Raw genomic sequence first — 11,255 nt, 5'->3', positions numbered from 1 at the left:
GAAGTCAGTAAGCCTTCCATTCGGGGTAAGTCTGGGTTTTTTTCCCCAGTGCAATGAGACCAATGGACAATGGGACCAATGCCTGATGCAAAATTGGATTTATGCCCAAATGGGACCAACACGCATTGGGACTGATGGACAATAGATCAATTCTGCAAGAGGACACTGACTGGGAAGGCCAATGAGCATCAGAACCCTCTTGGTATTGATCCATTCTGCACCTTCACCATTCACTAGCACAGTCCACGGCATCTCTGCTACATATCTTAGTATGCATGAAGTTATATTTATTTATTTATTTATTTATTTACAGCATTTATATTCCACCCTTCTCACCCCGAAGGGGACTCAGGGCGGATCACATTACACATATAGGCAAACATTCAATGTCTTTTAACATAGAACAAAGACAAGACAAACATAGGCTCCGAGCGGGCCTCAAACTCATGACCTCATGGTCAGAGTGATTCATTGCAGTGATTCATTGTAGCTGCTCTCCAGCCTGCACCACAGCCCGAGCCCAATATATAACACAGACCCCTTGTACACTGGCATATAATCCAGATTAGCAAATCAGATAATCTACATTATCTGCTTTGAACTGGATTATATGAGTCTATAGTGCCATACAATCCAGTTCAAAGCAGATAATCTGGATTTTATAAAGCAGTATAAATGGAGACACAGACTACGATTCAAGCTTCCTGCCAACTTTTGTTTTACAGTTAGAACTGTTTGACTTTGGCATGGACTGTTTCGCAGAGTGCTGGGGTCTCCTTCTTTGGAGGTCTTTCGACAGCAGTCTTTAACAGCATGGCAAAATGAGGTCAGACTAGATATCGTCTGGGATCCCTTCCAACTCTGTGGTCCTCCGATTGTAGTTTGGACTCACAGCACAGCTCAAGTCATTATTACATCCATTGGTCTTTAAAGAAACTTCCCAAGCTCACTCTTAAAGCAATTTCCATTGCCTTGAGTGCTTCAATAAAAGTAACTGGTTTAGTGGGGAAAGAAGCAAGTGTGGAAAGAGATCTGCTTTGAAAGGACAATGAAAGATCCTCTAAAGGGCTTCTGGAAGTGAAATTGAAAAGTGTACAATGCACTTTAGAATCAGGTCCTTTGCAAAGGTTAATGTAGTTTTTGTTGGGGAAAGTGGCCTAAGACAAGCGTAATTTCCCCATGTTTGTTCAAAGGCTGAGAGTTTCCCTCTGATGTTTCCAGAAGAGATGAATGGCCCTTCTGTGGCTGGAGTTATTAGCCTTATTACAAAATCTGTATCTCCCCATCCAGCCCTTAATGGGATCCTTCTGGCTGAGGAGAGGAAGGGGAAAGCAGGTCAGGCAGGGAATGCAAAGAGAATATGGTTGTCCATAACTCATTCCCTTCATCATTACGGGCCTCCTTGAAGAAGAACTACCAGGGTTTTCATGAAACTCCCTCATAGAAGGTTTACAGTGGTGAAAAAAGGAATCCTCGAATCATAGAACCTAGTGCTAGAGTTGGAAGGTGAAATCGAATTTAGACTAGGTATAAAGCAATTCAATGACTGAACTGTTGAAGTAGGAATGATTGTATATAGAGTTGTTTAAATGTAATTGAGTTATAGTGTTGCAATGTGAGCTGGAGATTGCATCATGCACTGTCTGCTGTCCACTGTGCGAGTGTGTAAAGAGTTAACTGTGTATTGCATCAGACAGCAGAGGTGGTTATAAATAGCTCCTTGTGTTACCTCTCTGCACTCTGTCTGTATATATCGTCTTGAGAGTTTTCCGTTTGTTAGTAAACCTTTTATAGATAGCCAAACAGGCTTCAGCCTCTTTATTGGTGCCAGTGATTCTTGGTTGATCTTCCGCTGCATGTGTGTTTATCCAAACCGCGCGCTCTGACATGAACTCTTAGCTGAACAACAAAACCCATTGGTTGACCTCGAATCAGTCTCTCTCAACGTGGCCTTCCTCACAGGGCAGGATGCAGTGATAAAGAAAAAGTGGAATATAAATGTGACTCATGAAGGAATGGATGAACAATACCAAAAGGCCTGGACAAATCGATATGATACTTTTGATTTGTATCACTTTTGCGTGGGTTTGTGTTTCCTGTCCCATTTTTGCTCTCATTTGCACATTTGAAAAAAAGGAATTCTGTGCATTGAATTTGCATTTCAATATGTATTGACACACTTCCCCCCTCTCCGCTTTCTAAATAGGATTTCCTAAATTATACACTCTCTGGGGAAAAAAATCTGCATTTTAAATCATTCCTGCTCCAGGAACTGCATTGGGAAATGTGGGACATGGATAAATACATTATGATCTGTACCTTAACTAAGTAGGAGCCGATCACAGAATCCTAGAATCCAAGAGTTGGAAAAGACTCCATAAGGCCATCCAGTCCAACCTCCTTCTGTCAGGCAAGAAGACACAATTTAAGCCCTCCCAATAGAAGTGTTTCTCAACCTGTGGGTCCCCAGATGTTTTAGCCTTCAACTCCCAGAAATCCTAACAGCTGGTAAACTGGCTGAGAACTACAGGGTGAGAACCACTGTGATAAATGGCCATTCAGCATCCGCTTAAAAATCTCCAGAAACTCTACCAAGAGTGTAATGGATTTCACTGTGAAAGAGCTCTGACCATTGGGGAGTTCTGTCGCACCTCGGGTTAGCTTCACCTTGCTAAATACACCAGGCTGCACACAGGTTGAAGTCTTTTGTAGTTTATTAGGAAATAGGAAATAGTTCTTAAAAAGCAAAAGTAAAATTCCAAATGATAGTTGCAAAACAAGGCTATAAAGAATAATCCAAGAAAACATTAGGCATAAAACAAGGTTCCATTAATGCATGACAAAGTCCCATGAACTTGAATACACAAAGGCTGCAAGATAATCTGGGAAAGCAAAAGCTTGCTTCTTGACTCAAACGAGAAGTTGCTTTGACAAAGGTTTCTCTCTCAGCACATTTAATACTCTTTGTATAGCATGAAAGCATTTCTTTGGCCTCTGACCTCCTTATTGTTTGCTATTCCAACACTCCTGCGAACCCGGAATTCCAAATGGCCAGCTCGATCTAAAGATTCCATCTCGTCAAGGCCAGACAGCTCGTTAGCATTAGCCTCTGTCTGCATGCTATCTGACAGAGAGCTGTCCTCCCTTCCTGAGTCAATTTGCACCTGGCTAACTTCAGTATCATCTTCAGTATCAACAACACCATTCCCTGCCATGAGAAAGCCTCCCTGCTCCTCATCTCCCACAGCAGGAACACTCTGAACCTGAATACCATAATTCCCATCAGAGTCATCTTGAACCTGAATCCCATCATCTTGAACCTGAGTCCCATAACCCCCATCAGAGGCACTCTGAGGCTCCAGCTGAGTCACAACAAGTTCTTCCTAAAGTTTAGGTGAAATCTTTCTTGGCATTTGTATCCATTGGTCCATTGATCGTAGTCTCTGGAGCAGCAGAAAATAAGTCTTCTTCCTCCTCAATCTGACCTCCTTTCCAAAATTGTAACTCTCATGGCCCATTCTCCCAGCCTTCTCTTCTCTAAGCTAAACAGATCCCTAAGCTGCTCCTCAAAGGGATTCATGGCTTCCATTCCTTTGACCATTTTGGTAGCCCTTCTCTGGTCACCTTCCATCTTGTCCATCTCCTTCTTGAATGGCTTTGCCCAGCACTAGAAGCAGGGTTATTATTCCAGGTATAGAGGCCTGACCAAAGGAAAAGAGAATGGGACTATGGCCTCCCTAAATCTGGTCATTAGACTCCCCTTGATGCAGCCTAGGGCCCTTCTACACATGCAGTAAAACCTGGAAGTAACTGGGATAAAAGGATGTGGCTAAACAATGTTTGGGGAAAGTGCGGACAGAATCGGGTGAACAGCTGAAAAGCACGTGTTTATAAGATGCACTTAAAACCCGATTCCATCTCAAAAATGTGCACTTCACATGACTATATATCCCTTTTTTTGTAAACTCAAGAGACTTAAAAGTTATATATATATATGACTATATATCCTTGAAGTCATAGAAAACATGTGACTTCCTTCTGGGTCCCCTGTGTGTATTGCTCCAGCGCATGTATGCGTTTTAAAAGCCTGAAACAGCTGTCAAACAATGAATCCACAGACATACAGGTGGCTAAAGGGAAACAGAATTGGAAAGCAATTAGAACCCTCTGCAACCATTCCTTTATTTAGATCTTTATAATATTAAACAGAGCCTGAATTTATAGTTGGGTGAAGAGAGAGATAAGAAATCTGCTTGTGTTTACATTGGGATCTCCTCATGTGCGCATATGAGGTCCAGCGCACCTTGGAGAGAATTTCTTTTTAAAAAACCTTCCTCCGGATATCCCCTATCCACCCCCCATCTTGATCCGCTTCGAAGGAAAATATGAGAACAGCGGGGGACCATTTCCTAGGACTGATAGGTCTGTGTGTAGACCTGCTGTCAGGTCCTGGGATTTTTTGCCCCACTTTTAAAGCACGCATTTTGACACTGTCTGGAAGCACCCCTTGCATTGGCTTTTTAGCTGCCACATCACACTGTTGAGTCATCAAGTACTTGTAATTTGTTTTTCCTTTTCACAATGAGGTTGAGAATGACCAAAAAAGACTGGAAAAGATGGCTTCTTGTTCTTTATTCTTCATTCTTCTTATTAGTAGTGGTAGTATTTATGTTCCACTTCTGCACTCTGAAAGGAAACTCAACCTCCTTCTACACTGCCATATAATCCAGTTCAAAGCACATCATCTGGATTTTATATGGCAGTGTAAAGTGGCTACTGGTGGTCCCCTTATGATACTCCCTGGATTAGCTTCATGTCAGACCAATGTCCAAGGTACTAAGAGTTTCCAATCCGAGAAGCGTAATCCAGTATTTGATCCCAGATTATCTGCTTTGAACTGGATTATATGAATCTACACTGCCATATGGAGCTCCCGGTGGCGCAGTTAAACTGCTGAGCTGCTGAACTTGCTGACTGAAAGGTTGGCAGTTTGAATCTGGGGAGCGGGGTGAGCTCCTGCGGTTACCTCCAGCATCTGCCAACCTCTCCAGCGGGAAGGCAACAGCAGCCACATGATCTTGGAAGTGTCTATGGACAACGCCGGTTCTTCGGCTTAGAAATGGAGATGCACACCAACCCCCAGAGTCGGACATGACTTGACTTAATGTCAGGGGTAAACCTTTACCTTTACCTTACCTACACTACCATATATTCCAGTTCAAAGCAGATAATCTGGATTTTATGTTGTAGTGTAGAAGAAGCCTAATCATTTCCACTCCGAGAAGAGCCAGCCTGGCCTCAAAAAAGACATGGCCAATTGGCCATGTTGATTCCTTTTACCAATGACAAAATGTTTAGCCAACAAAAGTGCTGCAGAGGCATTAGAAGACTGGTATGCAGAGGCGGTCCATCCATAAGGCGAAATAGGCATTTGCCTGTGGCGCCATCGTCCCGGGGGCACCATCGTCCTGGGAGGAGGGCACCGCTCTCCACCTCCTTCTTTTTCGGGCCTTCCGGCCAGCGCAGACCCACCTTCGCACCACGCAAGCCCACCTTTGGGGCCTTCAGAGATTGTGAGGTCTGTAGGAACTTGGAAGCTAGGTATGTGGGGTTTATATATCTGTAGAAGGTCCAGGGTGGGAGAAAGAACTTTTCTTTGAAGCAGGTGTGAATGTTGTAATTAATCACCTTGATTAGCATTTAATGGCCCTGTGGCTTCAAGGCCTGGCTTCTTCTTGCCCGGGAGAATCTTTTTTTGGGAGGAGTTAGCTGTCCCTGATTGTTTACTGTCTGGATTTCTTCTGTTTTCAGAGTGTTGTTCTTTATTTATTGTCCTGATTTTAGAGGTTTTTTTTTTTAATACTGAGGGCTATCTGGGTTATCTAAGTCCACACTGCCCTATATCCCTGTTCAATGTTTAGTGCTAAATTTGCAAATATAGTAATTCCTACATAACATTACCATGTATTGAACTGCTTTTTCTATTGATTTGTTGTAAAACATGATGTTTTGGTGCTTAATTTTTAAAATCATAATGTAATTTGATGTTTTATAGGCTTTTCCTTTATACTTCCTTATTATCCAACATTTTCGCTTATCCAACGCTTTTATTTTTCAGTGATTGGTTTGGGGGGGCGCCAAAATTCTGTTCGCCTACACTTGAAAAATACCTAGGGCCGGCTCTGCTGGTATGTTGTGTAGTTTCCTGGCTGTACAGCCAATGTGTTTTAGCAGCATTTTCTTCTGACATTTTGCTTTCATCCGTGGAATGAAATGTCAGGAGAAAATGCAGCTAGAACACACAGCCTGGAAACCATACTACACCCCAGTGATTCAGTCCATGAAATCCTTCAACGGTACATTAGAAGACTGTTGACCTTGTACTTTCTAGTCTACCCCATGCCTTCTGTTTTTGCCATCTGTGAAGCCTCTCTCAAGGGAGAGGACAAATGTTTAGCATGAAGGTTCACAAAGAAAAATAAAACACCAACAGCAAATGAGAGCGTGGAGGGTATTCCCACCTGGTGAGACTCCACTTCCATCAACACACACCATTCACTGTCCCCACATGTTCCTGCTCTTGGCTTTGGGAAAGGAGGCCAGGTGCTCAACGGCCCATCAGGTGAGTCCCTTCTCAACACGGAAGGACTTGGCTGCCTTGAGCGGAGTTGGCACACGGTGCGGAAGGTGCTTACACCACAGAAACAGCCTCCAGTTGCGCCCTTGGAGGACACTCTGGCTTCAAAAGCCCACAAAACTTTTTTATATCATCACCAAAACCAAGCTTATAGGTCATTTTCCACTTGGGTGGAATTCAAATGGCCACTTTAGTAGCATTTCTGCTTGTTTTGCAAAAGTGTTTGCGCTTCGATGTCTTCTTCCTGAGAACTGGGCATAGAGAGTTCGGAAGTTAGGGGGAAAATAACAGGAAATGCAGGCAAAGCCTAAGGATGGACAGAGAATTCTCAATTATTCATTTCCTCATTGTTGGAAAATTAGTCTTTCTGGCATTTGAAGAACCTTGTTGGGATGAATATAAAGTATATACTAGAGATGTGAGCGAAAGACTTTCCTTCATGCTATCGTTTCGTTTTGATTGTTCGTCTACACAAAACGAATGACAACATTTTAATAGGAAATGAGAGGCCACATGAAAATGAAAGCTGCACAGTCATCATGCTTACTTTCATTTTCCTTTCGTTTCAGCCTCGTAACAATAAGCAGGTACTGACAGAGGGCTGCTTTCCCATTACAGCTGATGTGTACCAATGGGTGTTAATAATAGTATTAATATAATTAACAATAGTTATTTTGAGACCCTAAGCTGAGTCTGGGAGAGGAGTGCCTCCCCATGACATCTGATGTGTGCCAATGGATCTTAATAATAATATTAATATAAATAACAATAGTTATTCTGGGCCCCTAAGCTGAATTTGGGAGATGAGTGCCTCCCCATTACATCTGATGTAAGCCAATGGGTCTTAATAATAATATTAATATAAATAATGATAGTTATTCTGGGACCCCAAGCTGAATTTGGGAGAGGAGTGCCTCCCCATGACATCTGATGTGTGCCAATGGGTCTTAATAATAATATTCGTATTCATATTAATAACGATAGTTACTCTGGGACCCTAAGCTGAGTCTGGGAGAGGAGTGCTTCCTCATGACAGCTGATGTGTGCCAATGGGTGTTAATAATTAATAATAATAATAATAATAATAATAATAATAATAATAACAACAACAACAACAGTACTCTGGGGAAGACTCAAATGTTTTAAAAGTTGGTGGGCTAAAAGGGGTCGAAATGCCCTCAGTGCGTGGCGATTTTCACTCCTCTAACCCAAAAACCAAAGGGGTGGGATGAGCCTCGGAAGCCCTCCCATTGATGCCAATGGCAAGAAAATGTTCATGTTTTTTGTTAGCCAGATGAAAATTCATGTTGTATAGGCGGCCCATTTTCGTGAGGGGGAACCAAATACAAAAATGAGACGACACGAATGAAACTACACAAAACGAACAACAAATCCATACAAAAGCACAACACTATTATCTACACTAATGCTATGGAATCCTGTGAGCTGTAGTTTTACAAGGCCTTCTCTACCAAAGAGTGTTGGCATCTCACCTAACTATGATTCCACAGGATTTCATAGCATTGAGCCATGACAAAGTGGTATCAAACTGTATTAATTCTATAAAGCAGATGCACCCGTTAAGGGGTAAGACTTGCCGATATCCTGATATGTTCTTAGGGATTTTTTTCACACAAAGATATGGGGATGTATAACCCACACACATTTTTCTGTGCAAAAATATCCTTCAGAACACATTGGGATGCACCAAGATGTTTGTTTTCTCCCACAGAGGGGAGAAATCCACAGTAATTATTTATCCTTGCATTGCGTGGGTGAAATATTCAAGGATTTACATCCCTGACAAATGTTGTGTGTGAGCGTTTATTTTGCATCCAGATGTTCTTCACAGCCTCTCCTCCTCACAGGCCAAGAGTAAACATTGGTCTGGATTTCACCCACTGGAATTACCCTCAGAAGTCCTTGCAATTATGTAAACAGTCTCTCGTCTTCATCTAGACTTCTCCTCAAACTAGCTGCTGAAGATGATGCTAGTTCTCATCAAGGAAAGGAAAAATGGGCAATCCGATATGCTTCTGATATGAATCTCTCAGTCCTCCAGCGTGACTTTATGGTCAAGGCTGGGTGGAAGTTGACCACAGAATCCCTCTGGATGACCTACTAACACTTAAAGAAGTGTTCTTTTAGAAACAATCAAGCATGACACTATGTTCAACTTGTAGAGAGAACATCTCTCTAAAAATCTCTAGATCCTTCTGTATGACTTCATTGTTAACTTTTTGCAGAATTTGACCATAGAAGCACATTGGAGGACCTTGTAATACTTAGAGCAGGCATGGGCAAACTTGGGCCCTCCAGGTGTTTTGGACTTTAATTCCCACAGTTCCTAACAGCCGGACTAGAGCAAAATGTGTTGCAGGGTATCTCGTAAAAAACAAAGTTTTTTGCGGTGTAATAAACTTTTACCATATTTTTATGATAGAACCAATTAGGAAATGACATTTATAACCCAGGAACAGAAATTGTGTTACATAGTGTAATCCAAGGGTCCCCAAACTAAGACATAAACTTGCCCTAAGTCTGAAATGACTTGAAAGCACACAACAACAACAACAACAACAACAATCCTAATTAACTTGACTATCTCATTAGCCAGAAGCAGGCCCACACTTCCCACTGAAATCCTGATAGGTTTATGTTGGTTAAAATTGTTTTTATTTTTAAATATTGTATTGTTCTTTCGTTGTTGTTGTTGTTGTTGTTGTTGTTTTGCACTACAAATGAAACATGTGCAGTGTGCATAGGAATTTGTTCGTATTTTTCTTTTCAAATGATAATTCGGCCCCTCAACAGTCTGAAGGATTGGACCGGACCTCTGAATAAAAAGTTTGAGGAGCCCTGGTGTAATCCCTCCAAGTAGTGGCTCAAGGAGCAGGAGGAAAGAAGGCTGAGAAGGGGCAGGAGAGTTGGTTTGTTTTCTATCAGATTTCTTCACTGTCCTGCTTTTGCAACAATACGTAGAAATGGGAAATTAATAATAATAATAATAATAATAATAATTATTATTATTATTATTATTATTATTATTATTATTATTCTGCCCTGGCAGAATATGTAAAGCAAAGTGAAGAACCTGCTTTGATTGAAGTCAAAAATCAGAAACTCCTCAAAGCACAGCAGACAAAAAACCAGTACAAGAAAGCCACACTACAAACTAGAGCTGACAGCTGGCACAACAAAACACTGCATGGAAAAGTTCCTTGACAAAATTGAAGGAAAAGCTGATAAGGAGAAGACCTGGTTATGGCTCACGAATGGGACCCTGAAGAAGGAGACAGAAGGCCTGATCCTTACAGCCCAGGAGCAAGACATCAGAACAAAGGCAATTAAGGCCAAGATCGAAAAATCAGCTGTTGACCCAAAATGCAGACTGTGCAAGGAAAACGACGAAACCATTGATCATATCCTCAGCTGCTGTAAGAAAATCGCACAGACAGACTACAAACAGAGGCACAACTATGTGGCCCAAATGATTCATTGGAACTTATGCCTCAAGTACCACCTCCCAGCAGTCAAGAACTGGTGGGATCACAAACCTGCAAAGGTTTTGGAAAATGAGCACGCAAAAATACTGTGGGACTTCCGAATCCAGACTGAAAAAGTTCTGGAACACAACACACCAGACATCACAGTTGTGGAAAAGAAAAAGGTTTGGATCATTGATGTCGCCATCCCAGGTGACAGTCGCATTGACGAAAAACAACAGGAAAAACTCAGCCGCTATCAGGACCTCAAGATTGAACTTTAAAGACTCTGATAGAAACCAGTACAGGTGGTCCCGGTGGTGATGGGCACATTGGGTGCCGTGCCAAAAGATCTCAGCTGGCATTTGGAAACAATAGACATTGACAAAATTACGATCTGCAAACTGCAAAAGGCCACCCTGCTGGGATCTGCGCGCATCATCCGAAAATACATCACACAGTCCTAGACACTTGGGAAGTGTTCGACTTGTGATTTTGTGATATGAAATCCAGCATATCTATCTTGTTTCTGTGTCATAATAAAATAATAATAATAACAACAACTTTATTTTTATAACCCGCCTCTATCTGCCCAAAGGGGACTCAGATACATGGGGCCAAGCCCGAATAAAAACAATAGCAATATAAAACACAACAATAGACAAAAAACAACAATGCACAATTATAAAAATTTAAACATTAGCCAATAAAAACAAATGACAAGAACTAATAAAAACATGTGTTAAAACGGAGAGGTTGTAAAAGTAGACTGGGTAAGGTGCACCATATAAATATTGTAAACACGAGGTGACTGATAAAGTGCTGCCAATTCTTGGAAGTGCAAATTGGGATGGGAATAGACCCTGTGTCTTTATCAAGTTGACAAAGGTAAAAAGTGCAAACCGGTACAGGAATGGTCACAGATACAGATTGCTATGGGGATGAGCAATCTTTAACTAAAGGCCTGAGTAAAGAGCCAGGTTTTCAAGCTCTTTCTGAATGCAACGGTATGGGCCAGACTATATCTTTCGTACTCAGTGTTATCCCTTTAAACGTCTGGGAGTGAGATTCTCGTTGCCTTGAATGGCATCCCGGCCTCCAGAGAGCAGGCCGGCAGCTCCCTCTTTTGGCAA

This window comes from Anolis carolinensis, chromosome 1 (genome assembly GCF_035594765.1).
Source record: "Anolis carolinensis isolate JA03-04 chromosome 1, rAnoCar3.1.pri, whole genome shotgun sequence".
Classification (NCBI taxonomy): domain Eukaryota; kingdom Metazoa; phylum Chordata; class Lepidosauria; order Squamata; family Dactyloidae; genus Anolis; species Anolis carolinensis.
This window is presented reverse-complemented; position numbering follows the sequence as displayed.